Source organism: Engystomops pustulosus, chromosome 11 (genome assembly GCF_040894005.1).
Source record: "Engystomops pustulosus chromosome 11, aEngPut4.maternal, whole genome shotgun sequence".
Lineage (NCBI taxonomy): Eukaryota > Metazoa > Chordata > Amphibia > Anura > Leptodactylidae > Engystomops > Engystomops pustulosus.
This window is the reverse complement of record NC_092421.1, coordinates 86,263,323-86,289,451: the sequence shown is the minus strand read 5'-3', so window position 1 is coordinate 86,289,451 and position 26,129 is coordinate 86,263,323. Positions and strand designations below refer to the sequence as shown.

At 48.0% G+C, this 26,129-nt stretch overlaps 1 protein-coding gene across 1 annotated transcript in view; it reads right to left on the bottom strand.

Moving 5' to 3' along the window:
• LOC140106745 (uncharacterized) overlaps nt 1-21,573 on the bottom strand; it is an 84,353-nt gene extending 62,780 nt beyond the window's left edge. The window contains exon 1 of the mRNA XM_072131364.1: nt 21,457-21,573. The gene's annotated coding sequence lies outside the window, so the exon portion shown is untranslated. The remainder of the gene's footprint in view (nt 1-21,456) is intronic.
• Between the last annotated feature and the right edge of the window lie 4,556 nt (nt 21,574-26,129).

The following is a 26,129-nucleotide window of genomic DNA, read 5'->3' as shown; positions in this document are numbered from 1 at the left end:
GGTCAGATATGTACATGGGGTATAGTTTTCATATTAAGTAGCTCAAGGACCTTTGATGATGTCACCCTGGTCACATGACATTAGGCCACGCCCCCCGTGGACTCGCTCCAAAGCTGCATAGATACCAGGCAAGATTATAACTCTGATTTTATGGGGATCTGAGGGGAACAATTTTCAGCTACAAGCAGGAGGTCAGATAGTTACTAGAGCTCTATAGGAACCTGTCACTACCTGGATTTGTGAAAATAGTGGTGATGGGTTCCCTTTAAGTAACTGTAAAATTGTTAATACAGGATTCAAACCAGCCGAACGCATAATAAACATGCAAAAACGCACCAAGAACTGACCAAAAACCCCCCATGTGACGCCCCCTTACCCAGGACGTGGCTGCACGTGGAGGTTCTGCAGCAGCAGCGCTGGAGACTGGCGCGGTACAAGTCCTGGGAACACTGACAATGTCTATTATTTGCTCAGAAAGTTATTATCTTAGGAGCATAAGCCACAACAGAGCAAACACTGAGCGGCCGCCGGCCCGGGAGACTTCCTAAAAGAGAACGCTCTGGTTTTGTTGATCTACTCAGGAACGAGTCCAGTGATGTAGAAGATTGCAGAATCATCACTTTCCAAATATCCCTGGAGGAGCAGCCCCCACCCCTCACATGTAATGTAACACAGAGAGCCCGAGCCAAGACCAATCAGGCATCTACCATCCTGCCACAATCCTGGAGGAAGGCACCACAAATAAGGACTAGGGGTCCCTGCACACAAACCTAAAGGGGGAACCAGCACTGCGGCCAATTAATGTTGTTTAATGAAAAATAATACTATTTTCCAATATACTTTCTGTATCAATTATTTACAGTTTCTAGATCTCTGCTTGCTGTCATTCTATAGGAAGCTTCTATGTTTATTTCCAGTGGACAGAAATCTGACCATGGTCACACAGGTGCGCGGCTCGTTCTATCACACAGGTGCGCGGCTCGTTCTATCACACAGGTGCGCGGCTCGTTATATCACACAGGTGCGCGGCTCGTTCTATCACACAGGTGCGCGGCTCGTTCTATCACACAGGTGCGCGGCTCGTTCTATCACACAGGTGCGCGGCTCGTTCTATCACACAGGTGCGCGGCACGTTCTATCACACAGGTGCGCGGCACGTTCTATCACACAGGTGCGCGGCACGTTCTATCACACAGGTGCGCGGCTCGTTCTATCACACAGGTGCGCGGCTCGTTCTATCACACAGGTGCGCGGCTCGTTCTATCACACAGGTGCGCGGCTCGTTCTATCACACAGGTGCGCGGCTCGTTCTATCACACAGGTGCGCGGCTCGTTCTATCACACAGGTGCGCGGCTCGTTCTATCACACAGGTGCGCGGCTCGTTCTATCACACAGGTGCGCGGCTCGTTCTATCACACAGGTGCGCGGCTCGTTCTATCACACAGGTGCGCGGCTCGTTCTATCACACAGGTGCGCGGCTCGTTCTATCACACAGGTGCGCGGCTCGTTCTATCACACAGGTGCGCGGCTCGTTCTATCACACAGGTGCGCGGCTCGTTCTATCACACAGGTGCGCGGCTCGTTCTATCACACAGGTGCGCGGCTCGTTCTATCACACAGGTGCGCGGCTCGTTCTATCACACAGGTGCGCGGCTCGTTCTATCACACAGGTGCGCGGCTCGTTCTATCACACAGGTGCGCGGCTCGTTCTATCACACAGGTGCGCGGCTCGTTCTATCACACAGGTGCGCGGCTCGTTCTATCACACAGGTGCGCGGCTCGTTCTATCACACAGGTGCGCGGCTCGTTCTATCACACAGGTGCGCGGCTCGTTCTATCACACAGGTGCGCGGCTCGTTCTATCACACAGGTGCGCGGCTCGTTCTATCACACAGGTGCGCGGCTCGTTCTATCACACAGGTGCGCGGCTCGTTCTATCACACAGGTGCGCGGCTCGTTCTATCACACAGGTGCGCGGCTCGTTCTATCACACAGGTGCGCGGCTCGTTCTATCACACAGGTGCGCGGCTCGTTCTATCACACAGGTGCGCGGCTCGTTCTATCACACAGGTGCGCGGCTCGTTCTATCACACCGGTGCGCGGCTCGTTCTATCACACCGGTGCGCGGCTCGTTCTATCACACAGGTGCGCGGCTCGTTCTATCACACCGGTGCGCGGCTCGTTCTATCACACCGGTGCGCGGCTCGTTCTATCACACAGGTGCGCGGCTCGTTCTATCACACAGGTGCGCGGCTCGTTATATCACACAGGTGCGCGGCTCGTTATATCACACAGGTGCGCGGCTCGTTCTATCACACAGGTGCGCGGCTCGTTCTATCACACAGGTGCGCGGCTCGTTCTATCACACAGGTGCGCGGCTCGTTCTATCACACAGGTGCGCGGCTCGTTCTATCACACAGGTGCGCGGCTCGTTCTATCACACCGGTGCGCGGCTCGTTCTATCACACAGGTGCGCGGCTCGTTCTATCACACCGGTGCGCGGCTCGTTCTATCACACCGGTGCGCGGCTCGTTCTATCACACAGGTGCGCGGCTCGTTCTATCACACAGGTGCGCGGCTCGTTATATCACACAGGTGCGCGGCTCGTTATATCACACAGGTGCGCGGCTCGTTATATATCACACAGGTGCGCGGCTCGTTATATATCACACAGGTGCGCGGCTCGTTATATCACACAGGTGCACGGCTCGTTATATCACAGGTGCGCGGCTCGTTATATCACACAGGTGCGCGGCTCGTTATATCACACAGGTGCGCGGCTCGTTATATATCACACAGGTGCGCGGCTCGTTATATATCACACAGGTGCGCGGCTCGTTATATATCACACAGGTGCGCGGCTCGTTATATATCACACAGGTGCGCGGCTCGTTATATATCACACAGGTGCGCGGCTCGTTATATATCACACAGGTGCACGGCTCGTTATATATCACACAGGTGCACGGCTCGTTATATATCACACAGGTGCACGGCTCGTTATATATCACACAGGTGCACGGCTCGTTATATATCACACAGGTGCACGGCTCGTTATATATCACACAGGTGCACGGCTCGTTAGTATCAGAGAGAGTAATCAGAGCTGTGTGATCTATGGTCACATTTCTGTCCATTGGTAGTAAACATAGAAGCTTTCTATAGAATGACAGCAAGCAGAGATCTAGAAAACCATAAGGAATTGATACAGAAAGCATATGGGAAATTTGTACAACTTTGACTTGTGCAAACAAAATATCAATTACTTGTTAAAATGGGAATAGCCCTTTAATTCTTGCATGTGTGCTATGCACGGATTCAGCAGATTGCAGATATCCCACGGCTTTCTATAGGGACTTTCCCCCGCAGATACTTCCACAGTGTCACTGCTGTAACAGGATCTCCTCCAGTCCTCCACTTCTCCACTTATACAGAATCCCCCATGTTATAGTCCCTGGTAACAAATATATTACTCATAGATCCAGGCACCGGGACCTCTGGTATCTGCTTATATATAAAAATAAGAATATTATATAATATCATCTATAAATATATTTCTCATATCCATGGCCTCCTTCCTTCTAAAATCTACTTTTAAAATTATGCTAATGAGACTGAAGGGCTCTTTGGGATGTTACCAGAGCCCCTCCGTGCTGCACTTCCCTTCTCACACTGTGTGACATTACAGCAACTAAAGCACAGATAGGGTCTGGTAACAACCCCTGGAACCCTTCAGGCTCATTTGCATAATTTTAAAAGTTGAGTTCAGAATTTAGAAGATTACCACAGTCCGGTGCCTGGATCTATGCGTGAGTGCCCCCGGTTTATCAGGATGGATTGTGATGGAAGATTTATGTGATCTCCTATGACACAAGCACAAGTCATCTCTGCTACACTACAAACTCAGCTCAGCTACTCTGTGACTGCAGCTCTCAGCACAATGCAATGTGCGATGTCAGAATTTGGGCAGGAAGTCCCAGGCAGGATGTCCGCCAGCTTCTGCAAACCAAAAGCATCTAAAAATTATTTCACAGAGAAGCCATCTTTATAGTCCACAGAAACCAATCACAGCGTAGCTTTTATTTCTTACACTGCTCTGCCAAATCCAAAGCTGTGCTGTGATTGGTTGCTTTGGGCACCCAAGGCTTCTTGTAGATCGTTGTCTTGAATCGTTCCAAATTCAGGAGGAGATGTATGAAATGAAAGCTGCACCATCCCATCACTATTATAGCAACAGCAACCAATCACAACACTGCTTTTATTTTTCAAGAGCAAAATACATACTGAAAGCTGCCTGCTGATTGGCTGCTGGGGACAAAAATCAGTTCTATGACACTCAGAATCGACTCCCATTTGTCAACTTTCTAATACAGTTCAGTCTGAAATCCGCATAAATACCAAAACCTCATGCGCCGTACTATTACATCCTAGCATCGTTAAAGGGAACCTGTCACCAGGTACCTCGTTTTCACTAAAGAAACATTGTAAAAGCCCATGACACCTGCACCGCACATCTGCCTTTCCTAAGCATTTGCATTACAATATAATTGTGTGTTATAACTTACCTTGCACCCTGACAGAATCCTCTGTGTAGTACCAGGAGTTGGGCTTTGATTTGGATGCATTTCAAAAAACAACATGTGACTTGTCTGAGCTGCAGGCTGCCTCCATCTTTGTGCTCCTGTACAGCTTGTCCCTCCCCCTCTGATGTCATCTCACCAGGCTGTGACCTCTCAGAAGGAGCAGGAGGTGGAGCTGTACAGGAGCACAAAGGTGGGGGCTTAGAGCCGAGGAGTGAGTAGCAGAGACAAGTCACCTGTTTTTCTTTGAAATGCAACCAAACCAAAGTCCAACCCCTGTGACTACCCTCCTAGGATTTTGTCAGGGAGCAAGGTAAGTTATAACACACAATTATATAGTAATGTAAATGCTTAGAAAAGGCAGAAAGAAAGATGTGCACTGCAGGTGTATTTGGCTTCTGTAACCTGTCTTTAGTGAAAATGAGGTCCCCGATGACAGGTTCCCTTTAAGAGTGTAGGTTGAGGTCTCACAGGCTTAGCTGCCTCCATACGGGGCTGGTGTCTGCTGTATTAGGGACACATTAGCGTTCTGAACCCGTTTTTATCCCTTTTTGAAGCAGTCTGTTTTCCAATTATCGATTAAGATAATAGAAAAAAAACTGTCAAAAACGGATGCGTTTTTTTTTTTAACGGACGGCTAAAAAACCGCCTTAAAACGGGTTCAAAACGCCACGTGTGCCACCACCCTTACACAGTTACTGTGCTGTGTACTCCGTGCAGGCCACATCACAGGGAAAAGAAAAATCTTCCAAATGGTCACTTCGCCAAACATAAAACTGATGAAAAGGTCGTACAGTCCCCAAAATTGCATCAAAGCAAATGTCAGCTTGTCCCATATAAGAAAGACCCCTTACCCAGGTATGTACACCGAAACACGATTTATTTTGGTACAAAAATTTAAAAAAATATATATACAAAATGTGATCTCCGTGATCGTACTGACCGGAAAAATTAAGGCGAGATTTGGATTTTGTGATTTGGGGCGCACGGTGAAAGTCATACAAAAAAAAAAAAAAATATTCTGTGTTCTTTTGTCAATTTCACTGCATTTGTTGTTTTCTTCTTGATACATTGTACAAATTGTTACACCGAGAACAAATCCTCATACAGTTCTGTGAAATATAAAAGAAAGTTCTGGTTTTTAGGATGAGAGGAGGAAAAAGACTGAATAGTGAAAATGTAAAAGGGCTGCAGCAGCGAGGAGTAGAAGGGGTCATCCACTTTTAGCAAATAATTGATACTATGGGGCAGATTTATCAAGCAGTCTGAAAGTCAGAATATTTCCAGTTTCCCATGGCAACCAATCACAGCTCAGCTTTCATTTCACCAGTGCTCATGAATATTTTAAAGGGGAGCTGTGATTGGTTGCCATGGGCAATTGGAAATATTCAGACTTTCAGACACTTGATAAATCTGCCCCTATATGTGTAACAAAAAGTGATACAATTTTCCAATATACTTTATGCATCAATTCCTCAATTTTTTCTAGATCTCTGCTTGCTGTCATTCTATTGGTTGTTCATTGTTTACTTCCTATGGACGAAAAACCGGTCCCTAGTCATGTGAGGTCACACAGGTGCACTTTCTGTGATACAAGAACCAAGCACCTGTGTGACATCACATGACCAGGGATATAACGAGCCGTGCACCTGTGTGACATCACATGATCAGGGATATAACGAGCCGTGCATCTGTGTGACATCACATGACCAGGGATATAATGAGCTGTGCACCTGTGTGACATCACATGACCAGGGATATAACGAGCCCTGCACCTGTGTGACATCACATGACTGTGGAGATAACGAGCCGTGCACCTGTGTGACATCACATGAATGTGGATATAACGAGCCGTGCACCTGTGTGACATCACATGACCAGGGATATAACGAACCGTGCACCTGTGTGACATCACATGACCAGGGCTATAACTAGCCGTGCACCTGTGTGACATCACATGACCAGGGATACAACGAGCCGTGCACCTGTGTGACATCACATGACCAGGGATATAACGAGCCGTGCACCTGTGTGACATCACATGACCAGGGATGTAACGAGCCGTGCCGCTGTGTGACATCACATGACCAGGGATGTAACGAGCCGCGAGCCTGTGTGACATCACATGACCAGGGATATAACGAGCCGTGCACCTGTGTGACATCACATGACCAGGGATATAACGAGCCGTGCACCTGTGTGACATCACATGACCAGGGATGTAACGAGCCGTGCACCTGTGTGACATCACATGACCAGGGATGTAACGAGCCGTGCCGCTGTGTGACATCACATGACCAGGGATGTAACGAGCCGCGAGCCTGTGTGACATCACATGACCAGGGATATAACGAGCCGTGCACCTGTGTGACATCACATGACCAGGGATATAACGAGCCTTGCACCTGTGTGACATCACATGACCAGGGATATAACAAGCCGTGCACCTGTGTGACATCACATGACCAGGGATATAACGAGCCGTGCACCTGTGTGACATCACATGACCAGGGATATAACGAGCCGTGCACCTGTGTGACATCACATGACCAGGGATATAACAAGCCGTGCACCTGTGTGACATCACATGACCAGGGATATAACAAGCCATGCACCTGTGTGACATCACATGACCAGGGATATAACGAGCCGTGCACCTGTGTGACATCACATGACCAGGGATATAACGAGCCGTGCACCTGTGTAGAACTTTTTGTTACACATATTTTTTTATTTTTTTTTTTTTATTACAAATCATTTGCTAAAAATGGACAAGCTTGCAGTATTCCCCGGACCCAAATTAACCACCATGCTAATGCCTGTATACAACATTATGGGGTGTCTATAAAACCCTAATAACTTGCATCCAGCGTGTATATTCACGTAAAGTGCCACAATCACTAAGCAGAAGTCCTGGAAGCCCGGGAGACTCTTGTAGCGGCATTATAGGAATGTGGCAGAACTGCCCTGTGTTGGGGCATCCCATAATAATGGGCAAGTGTCTTCAGCAGAGATCGGAGCTTTCCCAGTCTATACATTAGAGAGACGGACAATGTAACATGAAGAGGCCTTCACATGCCGTTACTATGGTAAATACAACCAAAATAAGCAATGAAGAAGGAGAGGACAGCGACATGTGACACACACATACGGCAGAGGTATATTAAAAGAATAACAAAAAAAAAAAAAGTACTGACATTTAAATACCAAAACTGTCATCACCCCCAAAATATCTAAAAGTCTCGGAATATCTCTAGGAGATTCCCCGTGGTGCAGGTCATCTGGGGGAGAATAGTCACAAAAAAGCGAGTCCTGAGCGTTTAATATGAAATCCGTTTTTGCGATGCAGAATGCATCAGTGAGTTACATCACGAGTCGCTGTGACATGCAGGAATGGTAACGCCCAATTGTCAATGTATTCATAAATAACAGATGATCGCCGCACGCAACAAGGTTCTAAGAAACGAAAACGTCGCTGCCGTGGCGATACCAGTATTTACTATAACAAATCTAGAAGCCGCCACGTCACGAATGTTGGTGGCTTTACACCTCTGAAGAGACACTTGTGTTACCCGCGCTGAGCTCAGACGTGTGAGCAGCTGCTCGGCCGCCGAAATCCAATCCTGGACGTCTTCAAGGAAGCGGTCTCCTTCTGATGTCGTTTCCCAAAACAATCTGCAGTGAGTGCGGAGGCCAAGGATGGACCATAATTCACCGGGGCCAAGGACAATCATCGTGACAGCTTCAAACCACACGCTGAGCTATAGAAATACTGTACAGGTCACAGTGCTGAGCTGCACTCACAAGTCCGCAAGAGCGCAAATCTACAAGAATGGCTCAAGGTCTGCAAAGGACGTGTCGGGCTTATTTGCATGTTGAAATGTAGGATTTTCTACCTGGTGCATGTAAGTGCATTGTCCATGTATAATGCCCTGTGCCGCTATTCACTAAGATCGTGCCCCGATATCCTGCATGTGTCGCTTCCCCGCTCAGGTCCCCGGAGTTCACCTTCTTCTTCCTGGTGCATGTAAGTGCATTGTCCGTGTATAATGCGCTGTGCAGGGAGTCACTAAGATCGTGCCCCGATATCCTGCATGTGCCGCTTCCCCGCTCAGGTTCCCGGAGTTCACCTTCTTCCTCCTGGTGCATGTAAGTGCATTGTCCGTGTATAATGCGCTGTGCGGGGAGTCACTAAGATCCTGCGCCCCATATCCTGCATGTGTCGCTTCCCCGCTCAGGTCCCTGGAGTTCACCTTCTTCTTCCTAGTGCATGTAAGTGCATTGTCCGTGTATAATGCGCTGTGGGGGAGTCACTAAGATCCTGCACCCGATATCCTGCATGTGTCACTTCCCCGCTCAGGTCCCCGGAGTTCACCTTCTTCTTCCTGGTGCATGTAAGTGCATTGTCCGTGTATAATGCCCTGTGCGGGGAGTCACTAAGATCGTGCGCCCGATATCCTGCATGTGTCGCTTCCCCGCTCAGGTCCCCGGAGTTCACCTTCTTCTTCCTGGTGCATGTAAGTGCATTGTCCGTGTATAATGCGCTGTGCAGGGAGTCACTAAGATCGTGCCCCGATATCCTGCATGTGCCGCTTCCCCGCTCAGGTCCCCAGAGTTCACCTTCTTCTTCCTGGTGCATGTAAGTGCATTGTCCGTGTATAATGCCCTGTGCCGCTATTCACTAAGATCGTGCCCCGATATCCTGCATGTGTCACTTCCCCGCTCAGGTCCCCGGAGTTCACCTTCTTCTTCCTGGTGCATGTAAGTGCATTGTCCGTGTATAATGCGCTGTGCGGGGAGTCACTAAGATCGTGCGCCCGATATCCTGCATGTGTCGCTTCCCTGCTCAGGTCCCCGGAGTTCACCTTCTTCTTCCTGGTGCATGTAAGTGCATTGTCCATGTATAATGTGCTGTGCGGGGAGTCACTAAGATCCTGCCCCTGATATCCTGCATGTGTCGCTTCCCCGCTCAGGTCCCCGGAGTTCACCTTCTTCTTCCTGGTGCATGTAAGTGCATTGTCCGTGTATAATGCGCTGTGCGGGGAGTCACTAAGATCCTGCGCCCGATATCCTGCATGTGTCGCTTCCCCGCTCAGGTCCCCGGAGTTCACCTTCTTCTTCCTGGTGCATGTAAGTGCATTGTCCGTGTATAATGCCCTGTGCCGCTATTCACTAAGATCGTGCCCCGATATCCTGCATGTGTCGCTTCCCCGCTCAGGTCCCCGGAGTTCACCTTCTTCTTCCTGGTGCATGTAAGTGCATTGTCCGTGTATAATGCGCTGTGCAGGGAGTCACTAAGATCCTGCGCCCGATATCCTACATGTGTCGCTTCCCCGCTCAGGTCCCAGGAGTTCACCTTCTACTTCCTGGTGCATGTAAGTGCATTGTCCGTGTATAATGCGCTGTGCGGGGAGTCACTGAGATCCTGCGCCCGATATCCTGCATGTGTCACTTCCCCGCTCAGGTCCCTGGAGTTCACCATCTTCTTCCTGGTGCATGTAAGTGCATTGTCCGTGTATAATGCGCTGTGCGGGGAGTCACTAAGATTGTGCGCCCGATATCCTACATGTGTCGCTTCCCCGCTCAGGTCCCAGGAGTTCACCTTCTTCTTCCTGGTGCATGTAAGTGCATTGTCCGTGTATAATGCGCTGTGCGGGGAGTCACTAAGATCCTGTGCCCGATATCCTGCATGTGTCGCTTCCCCGCTCAGGTCCCTGGAGTTCACCTTTTTCTTCCTGGTGCATGTAAGTGCATTGTCCGTGTATAATGCGCTGTGCACGGAGTCACTAAGATTGTGCGCCCGATATCCTGCATGAGTCGCTTCCCCGCTCAGGTCCCCGGAGTTCACCTTCTTCTTCCTGGTGCATGTAAGTGCATTGTCCGTGTATAATGCGCTGTGCGGGGAGTCACTAAGATCCTGCGCCTGATATCCTGCATGTGTCGCTTCCCCGCTCAGGTCCCCGGAGTTCACATTCTTCTTCCTGGTGCATGTAAGTGCATTGTCCGTGTATAATGCGCTGTGCGGGGAGTCACTAAGATCCTGCACCTGATATCCTGCATGTGTCGCTTCCCCGCTCAGGTCCCAGGAGTTCACCTTCTTCTTCCTGGTGCATGTAAGTGCATTGTCTGTGTATAATGCGCTGTGCAGGGAGTCACTAAGATTCTGCGCCCGATATCCTGCATGTGTCGCTTCCCCGCTCAGGTCCCAGGAGTTCACCTTCTTCTTCCTGGTGCATGTAAGTGCATTGTCCGTGTATAATGCGCTGTGCAGGGAGTCACTAAGATCGTGCGCCCGATATCCTGCATGTGACGCTTCCCCGCTCAGGTCCCTGGAGTTCACCTTTTTCTTCCTGGTGCATGTAAGTGCATTGTCCGTGTATAATGCGCTGTGCGGGGAGTCACTAAGATCCTGCGCCCAATATCCTGCATGTGTCGCTTCCCTGCTCAGGTCCCAGGAGTTCACCTTCTTCTTCCTGGTGTATGTAAGTGCATTGGATAGGACACCATTTGAATGTTAAATCCCACATTCAACCCGAATTCGTCGGATCGTCCGATGGCCCGCCCCCTATTTCTGTCACATGAAAGCAGCGCAGCTGCGCCAAAACCCAATCGCATGCGACACAATCCCCTTCTAAATACCGGTCAAAGCAGCGCAAATCCCGAAAACTTCGGAAAATCCAACAAGATTGCAGCCACGGACACTTAGTAAATAAGCCCCAATATGTGCCATGTTCACTTGTAGTCAGTGCTCTGTGCCATCCAAGTCAATAGTGCGCACCCGCTACCTCCTGCAGCTGAATCAGAGCACCCGAGAGAGGTGCGTATAGCTTGTATGTTGTTCCTATAACCCCTGGGGCACATATACAAAGCACAACTTTTATCCCCGATAACCCCTTTAATGGGGACAGTCACCAGATTTTACCACATTAAATTATTACCCACCCTCGGTAGGGGATGAAATGTCCTTTCTAGAATTCCCTCTTTTATGTGAAATCTCACCCTTTACCCTATAAAAAAAAATTATTTAAAGTCATGTGAAAATGACCAGAGAAGAGTCAGTTTTGGCTAAGAGGAGTCAAGTTTAGAGGCTACATGGAAAGTGTCACTTCAGATGAGTGCTGCTGGTGTCATATTAAAGATAAGAATCTCATCTTTCAGATATCATTGGGATTCTATGATCTACACAACCGGAGATGCAACCAGCTGGAGAAATAGTTGGGAACACCAGCTGCTGAAAAAACTCCATTTCTTGTCTAATTGCCTGTATTTCTGGTTCTTTAGCTCACAGAAATCACAAGCCTGACGCAATTTAAAAGAGGGGATTTTCATCTTTAATATGACACTTATCAAGCATGTCTCTAGACTGAAGCCTCTAAACTTACAAATGTGACTCTTCTCTGCGCATTTACTTAAAAAAAGGAAACGGGTGAGATTTCACATAAAAGAAAAAATTCTACAAAGGACATTTCACGCCCTATCTAGCCAGTAGTTTAATGGGGTAAATCTGATCACTGTGTCCCTCTAAGGGCCAGGGGACAGAAGATATTGGACCCGGATTTTCTCCCAGAAAAAAAACAGGTCAAGTACTGGGTCTGTGCTTGGCCGACATGTTCTAGGTTTTATTGATTGGCTGGGGGTGCATGACGCCAAGTCCTGGTAAATCTCTACTGGAATCTCGTTATCACATTGTACTGACCACACAGTCCACACATTGGCACCTTTAAGAGAAGCGCAGACACACACGTAGCGCAGGCCATGATGTCACCGCTAAACACTTATATTCACTGATCAAACATGTTACTTAAAGGGAACCTGTCAGCAGAAACTAGACTAATAAACCACTAGCAGTTTGTTGTCGAGCAGCTGAGCATCTTCTAGATGAGGTTTCTTTCATGGCCTGGTGCGGTGGCATCATCCAGAAAATCAACTTTGAAGTGAAATGGTGTGCTCCCCCTCTGGCAGGATCTGCCGTTCTTTTAGCTTTCTATGCCCTTGTTTTTAAGGAAAAGGGGCTTTAAAAATTATGCAAATGAGCCAGAGGGGCTCCAAGTTCCATGGAGCTTGGAGTACCTCAGGCTCATTTGCATAATTTTAAAAGCCTTTTTTCTTAAAAACTAGGGCATAAGAAGCTAAAAGAACGGCAGATCCTGCCAGAGGGGGCGCACACATGTATGTTGGTGTGTCTGGTTTACAATCTTTGATCTGGTGATAGATGTCTGTTAACACTGAAGTCAAGCTCTCCTCACCTCAGAACACCCCCTTCACTGTAATTGATGGTCCTGGGTCCAGGGACACCATTGACCAGATCTCCTGAAGTCCGGCACATGATGTCAATTACAGAAGAGGAGGTGTTCAGAGGCAGGGAGAGCTTGACTTCATAAAACCAATTTACATCTCACTTCAAAGTTAATTTTTCGGATGATGCCACCAAGCTGGGCTATGAAATAAACAATCTAGAAGCTGTTTGGCTGCTTTACAATGGCTGCTAGGAAAATATGCAAAGTTTTTCAGGGTGGGATAAGGAATACCACGCCTCTTAGCTACCTTGTAAGGCAGCTCCCTTGACATCAAGCATGACCTTCAAGAGGACTTATGACAAGATGCAGGATTAAAACCAAACAAGTCTATCTATTCCAGAAGGAACTGACTCCCAACTGTAGACAGCGTTGTTTCGACCTCAGTACAGTGTAGGGAACTGGTCTGCCTGGGGCAATATACTGGTAATAGTTTATTAGGCCAATTTCTGATGACAGGTTCCCTTTGACTTTTTATGTACCAAGGAGACAGTAATGCAAAGTAGCTCATACCCGGAGCCTCAGGAACGCAGCGCACTCCCACATCACGGACTCCGTGTGACTAATGCAAAGCTTCAAAGACCTCCGAGCGAGTCTGGCAAAGAGCTGAATAATGCACCGCGCAATTACAGTGTCAATGTATTATGCATACAATGTAGCAACGTGGAATCGCTACAATCACTGAACGTTCCTACAGCAACAAGTTTGGAACATGTACGAGCGAGGTTCACATCTATGTTAGGATCCCCCACACAGAATCTGGATCAAAAAATCCGGCTAAATTATGGATTTACCTTCTTCAGTCATTCACATCAGTAATTTAGGAGAGGGCCATGAGCAGCACAGAACAGGACTGCCGTGTACTGGGGGAGTTGGGAGGGGGGATCAATTAAAGGGGAGATATGGCAGGTCATTGTGACCGAAACTTCTTTGTCGCCAAAATGTTTTTCTTTAGCGGTTTCTAAAGCAATTTTCAGGCGCTTTGTGACATGGGAACAAAAGCCAAGTTTTGCAATGAAAATCTATTTCGATCCAAAAGTGACAAAAGATCGCGCAAGGACGCAAATAGGGAACTCAGACTTTGCTTCAATAAGAACAGGTGTCCATTGTAGAGGGGTCCACAGTGCGGACCCTCCCACTGATCATAATTCTGACCCACCTTTAGGAGACCAATCAATGGAATGGTCCGCTAGTAAAACGTGGTTCTGTATGGGGGCCCTCACTCAGCCAGCCATATACTATAGGGTAAATCCATCCCAAAAGGAACCCACCGTGACATATTCGTTTTCGGCGAGGGTCACCTTGTTACCAGTACCGACTACTTTGTGGTAAACGTACCATGGAAGCCATTCATCTTTATGTACGTAGAGAGAGACCCTTCTATAGGGCAGCCAATAGCCCTAAAATATAGACCAGGGGGATCTTCACTAGCATCTAGAACCTTAAAGCGACCCTCATCTCAATAAACTAAATCTGACTACATATTAGGCCATATTCTACTTACCCTGTTAAAGGTAAAGTTAAAAAGGACCTGTCTGGTTATTTTAGGACCCCAAATCAAATACAGGTTTAGTGTTCCAAAATGCCCTGACAGGTTCCCTTGAAGCAGGACTCAGGACTTCCTGTGAAGTCCCCTATCCTAATGGCTTCTGGCAAATGCATACAACCGCATACCCCTCCGGCCACTGACATGGGAATGGTCATCACCTGGGATGCAGAAAGTAAAGACTTTCATGGCCTCCTCCATCCACCAGAGCCAGCAGGACACACTAGGTCACAGGAAGTCTTGAGTCCTGCTGCTCGGGGGTCATGTGATCCACAGCTCCCGATGATGAACAGCAAACTTTAACAAGTGTCTTATACTTACCATTAAAGTTTGGTATAAGTGGCCAACCCTTTTAAGTCCCCTAAAATTTCCACCTGCTCTACGTCAGTCCCACACAAGCATGTCTGTGTCTGTGCAGGTAGGATTCCAATTCAATGTCTAATGTATAGTTACATTTAGTTTTTTTGAGGTGGTATCGTCTGGAATTACACATTTCAGGTTTCCTATACTGTACATGCCAAAAACTCCACCTGAGCAGATATCTGAGCTATGATCTAAGAGGCAGAGATGAGCCGGCTCACGTGTACAGCTTCACAACACATCTGTACCTTCATCCGACTCCTCAGTGCAATCCCAGTACGGATATCAGGAATATGCACTGTAGCCATTACTGGCGGTGACTCACGCTGGAAATTCTCAGCTCGGAGTAAGATGCTTGGCATGAAGAGCGAGCAACAATAACGTAATACTACATGATAAGAGAACAGCAGATACATGGACTACTTTATACAGAACATGAGGGCGACAGAAACTGCACCAGAAGGTCCGTGTCCATCCATCAAGTCCAACCTATAAACCTGGGGCCACCTTAGTGGGAGGAAAATCCCAAACCAGGAAGTCAGGAAGCCACCGGCTTAACCTCCTATTTCCAACAATCCAGGTCCCAAAACTTTTGATATTTTTGCTTTCAAGCAAAACATCCAGCAGGTCCCCCATGTTCCCCTGTGAAAACGCGGTCCATGATGTCACTGCTGTTACCGTAAATAATAATAATAATATAACTTTATTGATCCCGTGCAACAGTGCACAGGCTTAGCGGTGACATTTCGGGGTACAATTACAATTACAGACATTACATTATAATCAATGCTATACAAACAGAGGGACACAAAGTAGACAAGTTTACACATGATGCTGGTTCCATAGTTACAGACATACGTATACACATACATCGCACTCTTCATGGTCACTGGCCGCTGATCAGTGGTGTCGGCAGCCATATAAGACAACCACCTGAGCACTGTACAATGTTCCACTTCCAGCACCAATACACTGGTAGCTAGACACATAACATTAACAATTTCTAGTTACATGGGGAAGGGGTCCGAGAATTAGGGTATGAGGGGAGAGGGGAGGGGGGATTGCTGTTGGACTTTTTGCTAGTACTGGAAACGACATCTCAGCAGCAGGTTTAGGTGCAGTGTGCAGCCAGATACGGGCACTCTATCGCACCCAGCCAGCGCTCCGATGTCACCCAGTGTCATTGGCTTGAGTACTGGTCTCATCATGGATACCTCTTCCAAAGCAGGGCAGCATCGCTCTGGGAATACACCAGGGGCTCGCGGACATAATTGTGGGCAGATAGTTTCATCAGGTGCACGTCCTGGAGAGGTACCTCAGGAGCATTGTCACATATGCAGTAGGTCCAAGAAGGTAACAGCCCCCAAGTGTGAGGCCCGAGCTGGCCGCCACGCTGTGAGCCACTGGTCCCCGGCATCCAGCGTCCAACCAGATGCTGCTTCGGCGCTGCCAGTTTGGTGCAGGTCGGACTGTGTCCTCCAGCCCCAGCAACACGTGGGTGCAGCCGCGGCTGCTGGTAGGAGCCGTCTAGCTTGGCGGCTCTCAGCTCCGGGGCTCAGCGGGCGGAACCCGAGACAGCACTGAGCAAGCCACCGCAGCATATCCACTCCGCTGCGTATCCCACCACGCGGCTGCTGGGCTCTTGGTCTCGCCCTCGGTGTGCGCTTATAACGCGGACCCTCAGCTTCTGCAACTTTGCTCTGCAGGGAGAGGATTTGGAGCATCTGCACTTGTCCGTACATGGTAATTACACTGCCAATTCTTCCTGTCCTTGCGCTCTAATCCACCCATAACCTCTATTATCATGGACACTCTTCCCATACCCTCTATTATCATGGACACTCTTCCCATACCCTCTATTATCATGGACACTCTTCCCATACCCTCTATTATCATGGACACTCTTCCCATACCCTCTATTATCATGGACACTCTTCCCATACCCTCTATTATCATGGACACTCTTCCCATTCCCTCTATTATCATGGACACTCTTCCCATTCCCTCTAAGGTTTACGCTCTGGTGACCAAAACTGTGCACAATGCGGGCAGATGTATTAAAAGGGTTTACAACAGAAAGTCGTGTGGACATTCTTAAAGGGGTTGTCCAGCAGCAACATGGCCGTTTTCTATGCAGAACAGCGCCAGCACCTGACCATGGTTCTCACTGGTATTGCAGCTCAGCTGTATAGAAATGAATCGTCCTTGGTTACATCACCACTATCTAACCTTTGGTGGGATTTATTTTTTTTCAAATGTGCCAAGCGGCCATGTTTTTCAATTGTGGACAACTACACAATATTTACCAAGGAGGCTGATGCTAGGAGAAGAGGGGGCTAAAGGATGGGGGGGGGGGGGTATTATTAGTAGCTAGTTCGTATTAGGTAGACGCTATAAAGGGGCGGGGCACTGTACACTGACAGGAGACACTACACAGTGTGGGTGGGCAGCAGGATGAGGGATGACTTAAGGGTTGTGGCGTAGGACATGTAAATTCGCTACACACCACAATTTCCTTCTCTCTTTCTGCGTTCCATGAGGGCAAATCGCTCGTTGCGTTTAACACATGCGTTCCAGAGATTCAGCTAATTAAATTGATGTTAACATTTGCGGCTGCTGACACAGTGTTTATGAATATGTTAACGGTTGCATTTTGTAAACACAAATGTTAGAGGACATCTACTACCAGGATGAAGGACTGTATGCAAATGAGCCTGGGGGGCATAAAAGTCCTTTTCCCCCATAACCTGTAATATTTTTGCTCTCTAGGCCTCTCCTGAACATCCTCCATAACAAGTTCCTGCGGTATATGGGGCCATTTACAAAAAACTTTATCAGGTCAGCTACTGACATAATGTACAGACACCACAGACCGCGCATTGTATTCCAGGTGCCGCCGCTGGTCGTAAACACGTCACCGATTTGTCCCGCCATTTCCGAGCGTTGATAAAATACATAAATATTAGCGTTTTGACAATACCCTTAGGTCACTGCTCACCAGATAACCCATTGTTCACTTATATTCTAGTGAACGTACGTTAGTGAACGTCATTTTTCCGACCTTCGAAGAGCAAGAAATCGGAGCATGGAATTTGTTTTCTGAGGTAAAAAATACAAAATGGCCGATGGATTCTAACAAAGGGTCAATCCCTGACAAGTCACGTGGCCTACAGAAGATAAGTAGACATTGCGTTAACATGTGTGTGTTTGTTAATACAATGTTAACACAAGTGTTAACAGATGCGGTTTATAAATGCAAGTGTTAACAGCAGTTTAATCAGGCAAATCTCTCCTCAGCGGTCGCAATACATTTTGCAACGCGTGCGTCAGATGTGACGTGAGACTGAGTGACTGCACCCTATGGGTGCTGTCACACAGGGATTTTACTTCGTTTAGAGACTGAATCACAGCGCAGGGGGAGTGCCACGGCCTGATTGCATTTCTGTGGAAACACATGCGATCGATAACTAGCACCCGGTGTCTCGTATTGTATAAATACAGGGGTGCTGGTTACCAATCACGTTTCCATAGAAATATATACGTGATCAGCCCATGGCACGCCAAATTGTTACATTTATCAGCACCCTGAGGCTGCAGTCACTCGTGGCGTTTTGAACCAGTTTTTGGCCCGTTTTTAAGCAGTTCGTTAAAAAACGCATCAGTTTTTGACAGGTTTTACCAATTATCTTAATTAAAACTGATCAAAAACGGATGCTTTTTTTGATGGACTGCTAAAAAACGTGCCAAAAACAGGTTCAAAAAGCCACGTGTGACCGCAGCCTTAGGCCGGCGCCTAAGGGCCTCGGCCCGTTTACATACGCATTTCAAACATGTGTAGGCCACAAAACGCTAAAGTGTGACAGAACCCAAAGAGAGTTTCCAGTGACCCCACAGAAAAGATTAATGGGGCCTTGACTGATTCCAAGTGAAGGTAGGCCCCGCCTTCACGCAGTTACACGCCTATCGCCCTCTAATGTTTCCTAAAAATCTCAGCTCGCTCCCAGGAGGACCCTTTTCAATATTATTTTTATTCACAGGAAACCCCCTTTAAGGATCTAAACAATAAAAACAGAGTTCGCATTACTAGGCCAAAGGGTAGTTTTGCTGTTACCGCCTCACATAAAAATCCTAAAAACCCCCTTATATCCGCATCTGTCCGTGTAGATACAAAGGTTCATTCCACTTTAAAGGGGTTTCCCGACAATTAAGGTCACTACAGACACGAGGGTGTACACCGTTGCCATTTCCCACACTCCCACTAATACCAGCAACACCCCAAAAACATAACCTCACAGGCTTAAAGGTTCATTGTTGGAATCCCCCATCATTTCTTCAGAACACTTCGTACTCTGCTTTTACTAGTGAAGTGTACGACTCCAGCGAAACTAGGATTATTCACAATTACTATCCGGAGAAAATGTATGGGGGAGAGCACCAGATAAAAAAAACGTACTGCGTGTTTTTGTTTGTTTTTAAAGGTCATGTTGCCCTAGTCGAGCGCAGCCAATTACATGACATGACACTTCCACTCGCAAAAAGGTCCAAAAAGAGAAAAGTTAAAGGGGTATAAAAACACATGCAGGACCTTTCCGAGGGTCCCCGACCTCTCCAGTGTGGGACCATGAAAAGGTGTACATGATCACTGAGCCGCTCCCTCTTCTCAGTGGTGACAGAAGACTGGCTCAGTGATCATGTACTCAAAAAAATTGTAAATGTTTTTTTTTTTTTTTCCATTTTTATGACAAAGCATTTTGTATTTTTCCCAAAATCTCTGAAAATCCCTTTAATAGCTAAGAAATAGATGAGGCGTGACTGCGACCAACCTGCTGCACAAGTCACGGAGCCGCCGCCGCCGCGCCACTATGACAGGCGCCAAAGTACACAAACCTTTCCCAGTGTCAACAAGGCGTCCTATCACCAGATCTGAAATTTTTTTGTTTTCTTAAGTTTTCGTTACAATCTGCTGCTCTGCAAAGCTACAGCTCCCAGCATGCCTTGCGCTGCGGCAGTGGGCGGTGCATGCTGGGACTTGTAGTTTCATGACAGCGACAGGTTGTAGACACAACATTGCAAACTATGTGCCTGTCCCTAGTTATAGTGTAACTACAACTCCCACCATGCCCTGTCATTTGCTGTCAATAGTTATCATGAAACTACAGCTCCCAGCATGCCTTGCACTGTGGCAGATGCATGCTGGGACTTGTAGTTTCATAACAGCGACACAACAGTAGACACAACATTGTAAACTTTGCATCAACTCCCAGCATGCCCCAGCCGGTCACTGTCCTAGTTATTGTGCAACTACTACTCCCAGCATGTCCCCGTTAGTTGTTGTCACTAGTTATTGTGAAACTACTACTCCCAGCATGTCCCCGTTAGTCTTTGTCACTAGTTATTGTGAAACTACTACTCCCAGCATGTCCCCGTTAGTCTTTGTCACTAGTTATTGTGAAACTACTACTCCCAGCATGTCCCCGTTAGTCTTTGTCACTAGTTATTGTGAAACTACTACTCCCAGCATGCCCCAGCCACTCATCGTCACTAGTTATTGTGAAACTACTAGTCCCAGCATGCCCCAGCCACTCATCGTCACTAGTTATTGTGAAACTACTACTCCCAGCATGCCCCAGCCGGTCACTGTCCTAGTAATTGTGCAACTACTACTCCCAGCATGTCCCCGTTAGTCGTTGTCACTAGTTATTGTGAAACTACTACTCCCAGCATGTCCCCGTTAGTCGTTGTCACTAGTTATTGTGAAACTACTACTCCCAGCATGTCCCCGTTAGTCGTTGTCACTAGTTATTGTGAAACTACTACTCCCAGCAAGCCCCAGCCACTCATCGTTACTAGTTATTGTGAAACTACTACTCCCAGCATGCACTTAGGCATTCTTTACCTATTGCAAAACTACAAAATGCCATTGTGCCACCTCCGCCCCTGCACCCGTCGATTCTCTACTACTCCCAGAAACGCAGAACACCCTGTATGGCGGAACTATAACTCCCAGTATAGTGTGGAACTACAACTCCCAGCATGCCTTTGAAATCCATGTATCCTGGGACTTTTAGTTTTACACATTAGCAGAGCGACAGGTTGCAGGAAACAGGATTTCGATCACGTGACCCAGAAATGTTGCGTTAATCGCCCACGACTGGAATATTTTATTTTAAAAATAAAAAATCTCATACAATGTTGATATTTTTCGGCAGGCGGCCCGGGTTTTTAGGTTGTTTTAACTTTTAGCATCAGATATTTGGCTAAAGTGGTGAAACATCTGAACATTAGACGTGATGTGACAGTACTACAACTCCCAGGATGCCCTGTTATCAGTGGCCAAACTACAACTCCCAGCATGCCCCGTCACGCCCACTCCACCTGTAGAGAGGATGCAGCTTCCATGATTTTGGGGGGACTATAACTCCCAGCATGGCCTGTTCTCCAGTTGTAGAGAAAACTACAACTCCCAGCATGCCTCACAGCGCTGCACGAGGGAAGGGCATGCTGGGAGATGTAGTTCTCGCGGTGAAAGCACAACTTGTATCCTAGTGCGAGCCTCTCCCAGCTCGTGTGAGTGATCAGAGGGCGCAGCTCCCCCGCCCCGCCCGCTCCCACACACAGGGGGCTGCACCCCGCCCGGCCCCCACATCATAACCACATCCAGGCCCGGGCACCCACCTGGTGACCCCCCGGCTCCGGTCCTCCAGCAGGCGGCCCCTCCGCGCTCTCATCACCCACTCCCGGCTCTCTGTACCGCGCTACCTCCGCCTTCCGCTCCCAGACCCCGGAGCTCCGCCCCCGCCCGGCTCCTGTCACAAACCACGCCCACCACATACCAAGCTGCGGCGTCACGCCCTGCCCACATCCTCCTAAAACCGGCCCACTCCACTAGCCCCGCCCACCCGCCGTAGAACATAGTCCACTACATGCCCCGCCCCTGTCACACCCCCCGCCCCTTAAGCCTCCTCCCTCGTCCACACGTGTTCCGCCTCCCGCGTTATTGTGTTTGGCCCCTGTGATGACTACTGGGGCGGGTCCAGGGGCCCCTAGTGACAGCCGCAGGGAATACAGGGCTCAATGGGAGCTATTCACACTGGAAGCTGATTCCTCCACTCTGCTTAAAGTGGTATTTAATTAAAGGGAACCTGATTTTACCCCATTAAACTACTAGTCCCATCTGGTAGGATAAGAAATGTCCTCTCTAGACTTGTCCTCCTGTAGCTAATTGTCTTTAACTGCCTGTGTCAATGGTTCTGTAGCTCACAGAACCACAAGCCTGATGGGATCTTAAAGATGAGAGTCTTATCTTTACAGTGTCACCAGCAGCTCGTATCTAGGTAATATAGCACCAGAGCTACTCTAATCCTTCCGCTTCTAAAAGCGACTCATCTCAGGAAAAAAGTGACTCTTCTCAGCTCTTATTCACATGACTTTGGAGGAGATTATTATATGTAAAAGAGGGAATTCTAGAAATGACCCGACATGCGGGAGATAGGGGTTTAATAGGACTGACCGTATTAACGCTACCCAACCAAAGTGTACCCCACTCCCCCTTTCCCAAAAAACCAACACAACTACAACTCTTGGGATAAAAAACAGGGGGTCGGCCACAGCTTTATTATTTACATAACAGATTTAATGACCTGTGGGAAGAACCCTGACCCTTACCCTAACTTCACCTTGCATGCCTGGCCCCGCCTCCGCGGGGGCATGTCCTAGTTGTTCCGTCAGGTGATTTAACTAACCGCCGAGAGGGTCAAGATTCCACCACAGGCCAAGCTGTGACTACCAACAACAAACATGAAATAACGCAATAACAAAGATCAAAGCATAAAAAATTAACAAAAACCAATAAATACCATATTAACATAGGGAGGGTGGGTGGGATCTCTTGAGCGCGGAGCAGTCAAAGAGGCTGGCTAGCTCCGCGCTCAAGAATAAATATCCTGGCCCGATGCCCCCCAGTGGCCAGCGGAACTCACTGGCCACCAATGAAAATTTACCATCGGAGGAAAGGGGAGGGGGAGAGCAGGAGGGATCGTGCCCCTTAAAGGAGAAGAGCACGGCCAGTCCTGCAGCCCCCCAGCTTATACAGCCTGCGGGCTGAGCAGGTAAAATCTGGTGTATGTCCCTTAAAATAGTTTCACATCTGCTGAAAGTAGCTCCTTAAGGGCGCGTTCACAGGTTATGTTTTCACCTGCGTTTTAATTCATTGCGCATATACAACAGCTGAGGAGATGTGATTTGCCTAATTACATCACTATTAACATTTCTGTTTACAAAACGCATCGTAAACACGATGTTAACACATGTGTTAACAACGCGTTAACGTATGCGTTTTGTTAACATATGTGTTAACATTGCGTTAACAAACATAAACGGTAATGTAATTAGGCAAATTACCTCACATCAGCTGTTGTATATGCGTTTTAAACGCAATGAAAACGCAACCGAAACGCAACGTGTGAACGCGCCCCCAAGGGGATGTAGAGATGAGCAATTGACGGTAAGAATAGATTGGGTCGTGTAACCCTATTAACCTGTTACGTTGACCTTCCAGTCTGCTCCGTACACGCTGGGGCCCCGAGCCTCAGGAAGTGGCTTTATGGGTTTACAGTGCATCATTTGCCCAATCAGTGGACTCCTCAGACCACAGGACATTGCTTCCTTTTATGTGCAGGGCAAAACAACAAGGTCATGTGACCACTAGTTGTGACGCAACAGAACGCGAAATCGGACAGCCAATGGGTGGCCTCCTTGGGCCATGGCACAACAAAGGAAGTGAGATCCTCTGGAAAACTGACGTCTCATGATCCAAGGTGGACACATATAGGCCAAAACTGGACCCATCACCTGGCTGGAAGTTGTGGGGGGTCAGGCCTAAAAATGGAAGTATTGGAGCGACCCATTGGGTGAGTGAGTATCCTCCCACCCAATCTCCCAGGGGTTTTACATGCCCCTTTAAGACACGGATAATAACATACATGTCACACGCTGCTGACGCACACAATGCAAATAGTGAAGTTCTGTAAAGTTTATCAGCCAATCAGAAGCAGCTCAGGAAGAAATCAGGAAATCGTGAAGACTCAAACACGTTGCAGTCATAGACAGGAATTAATGGAGTTGTAAACCGCATTATCTACAGAATCCTTCTACAAACAGTTTAGTGTAATGGAATCACATCGATTTGTGGAAGGAAAGAATAACGTTTCATAAGTGACATCAGGACCGCCCTGATTAAAGGGGATGTAGAGTAAAGAAAAAGGGCTCACATGACACATTCAGCCAATCACAGCATGGGGCGGCAGAGTGGTCATGTGATCAATGAACCTGATAAATACTGGTTCCTGGTCATGTAATGTCACATAGGTGCACAGCTTGTCCAATTACTCTCTGTGATATAATGAGCCGTGCACCTGTGTGACATCACATGACCAGGGATATAACAAGTTGTGCACCTGTGGGACATCACATGACCAGGGATATAACAAGTTGTGCACCTGTGTGACATCACATGACCAGGGATATAACGAGCCGTGCACCTGTGTGACATCACATGACCAGGGATATAACGAGCCGTGCACCTCTGTGACATCACATGACCAGGCATGTGATATAACGAGCCGTGCACCTGTGTGACATCACATGTCCAGGGATTTAACGAGCCGTGCACCTGTGTGACATCACATGACCAGGGATATAACGAGCTGTGCTCCTGTGTGACATCACATGACCAGGGATATAACGAGCTGTGCTCCTGTGTGACATCACATGACCAGGGATATAACGAGCCGTGCACCTGTGTGACATCACATGACCAGGGATATAACAAGCCGTGCACCTGTGTGACATCACATGACCAGGGATATAACGAGCTGTGCACCTGTGTGACATCACATGACCAGGGATATAACGAGCTGTGCACCTGTGTGACATCACATGACCAGGGATATAACGAGCTGTGCTCCTGTGTGACATCACATGACCAGGGATATAACGAGCTGTGCTCCTGTGTGACATCACATGACCAGGGATATAACGAGCCGTGCACCTGTGTGACATCACATGACCAGGGATATAACAAGCCGTGCACCTGTGTGACATCACATGACCAGGGATATAACGAGCTGTGCACCTGTGTGACATCACATGACCAGGGATATAACGAGCCGTGCACCTGTGTGACATCACATGACCAGGGATATAACAAGCCGTGCACCTGTGTGACATCACATGACCAGGGATATAACGAGCTGTGCACCTGTGTGACATCACATGACCAGGGATATAACGAGCTGTGCACCTGTGTGACATCACATGACCAGGGATATAACGAGCTGTGCTCCTGTGTGACATCACATGACCAGGGATATAATGAGCTGTGCTCCTGTGTGACATCACATGACCAGGGATATAACGAGCTGTGCTCCTGTGTGACATCACATGACCAGGGATATAACGGGCTGTGCTCCGGCATCACATGACATGGGAAGGTTTTTTTTTATCCGCATCACTATGTTAGAAAACCCAACATGAGTTCTATCATTTGATTATAACCCAAAATGTGTTGGAAACAAAGTCACGAAGTCAGGAAATGACATTTGTGCCGACACGTCAGAGGTGACATAGTGACAGCTCATTGTTACACGGTCCATAGATACAACACAAACTGCTCTGTGTGGTTACTACAACACATCGTCCTGTGGCAGAAGAAGAATGATTTTTGATTTTGCGTTCTAAAATGTAAACTCTGGGGCTCATTTACTAAGGACCCTGCACCAATTTTCTGTTGGACATTGCACATTCTTTCTAGTGTAAACCGCTAGCACAGGTATTTAAAGGGAACCTACCACTATAAAGGTAGAGCAGGTGGTAGGTGGATGTATGGGACATGAGGATAGCCCTTTTTAGCGGTAATTTTAACCGCTTTTCTTAAGCGGTTACTGGGACGTGGAGTAGCCGGACATGAGGCTACACGTCGCGGCTACTCCACGCCCCAGTAGCCTCCTTTCTCCTCCTACCCTGACATCTTAGGCGTGCAGCTCCCCGTAGTTGCGTGCCCTCGTCCGAGAAGCCTTAGATCTGCTCATGCGCAGTAGCTCCAGCTTCGGAGCAGTGGCCGTGCAGCGGCGGGCCGGCCGTTCTGAGCATGCGCAGAACGCCGGCTTCCCGGATGAGGGTGCGCAGCTACGAGAAGCTGTGCAACAAACATGTCAGGGTAGGAGGATAAAAGAGGCAAATGGGGTGTGGAGTAGCCGCGACGTGTAGCCTCATATCCGCCTACTCCACGTCCCAGTAGCCTCTTAAGAAAATTTACATATTAGGGTATTAAAGTTTTAAAAAAATAGCGG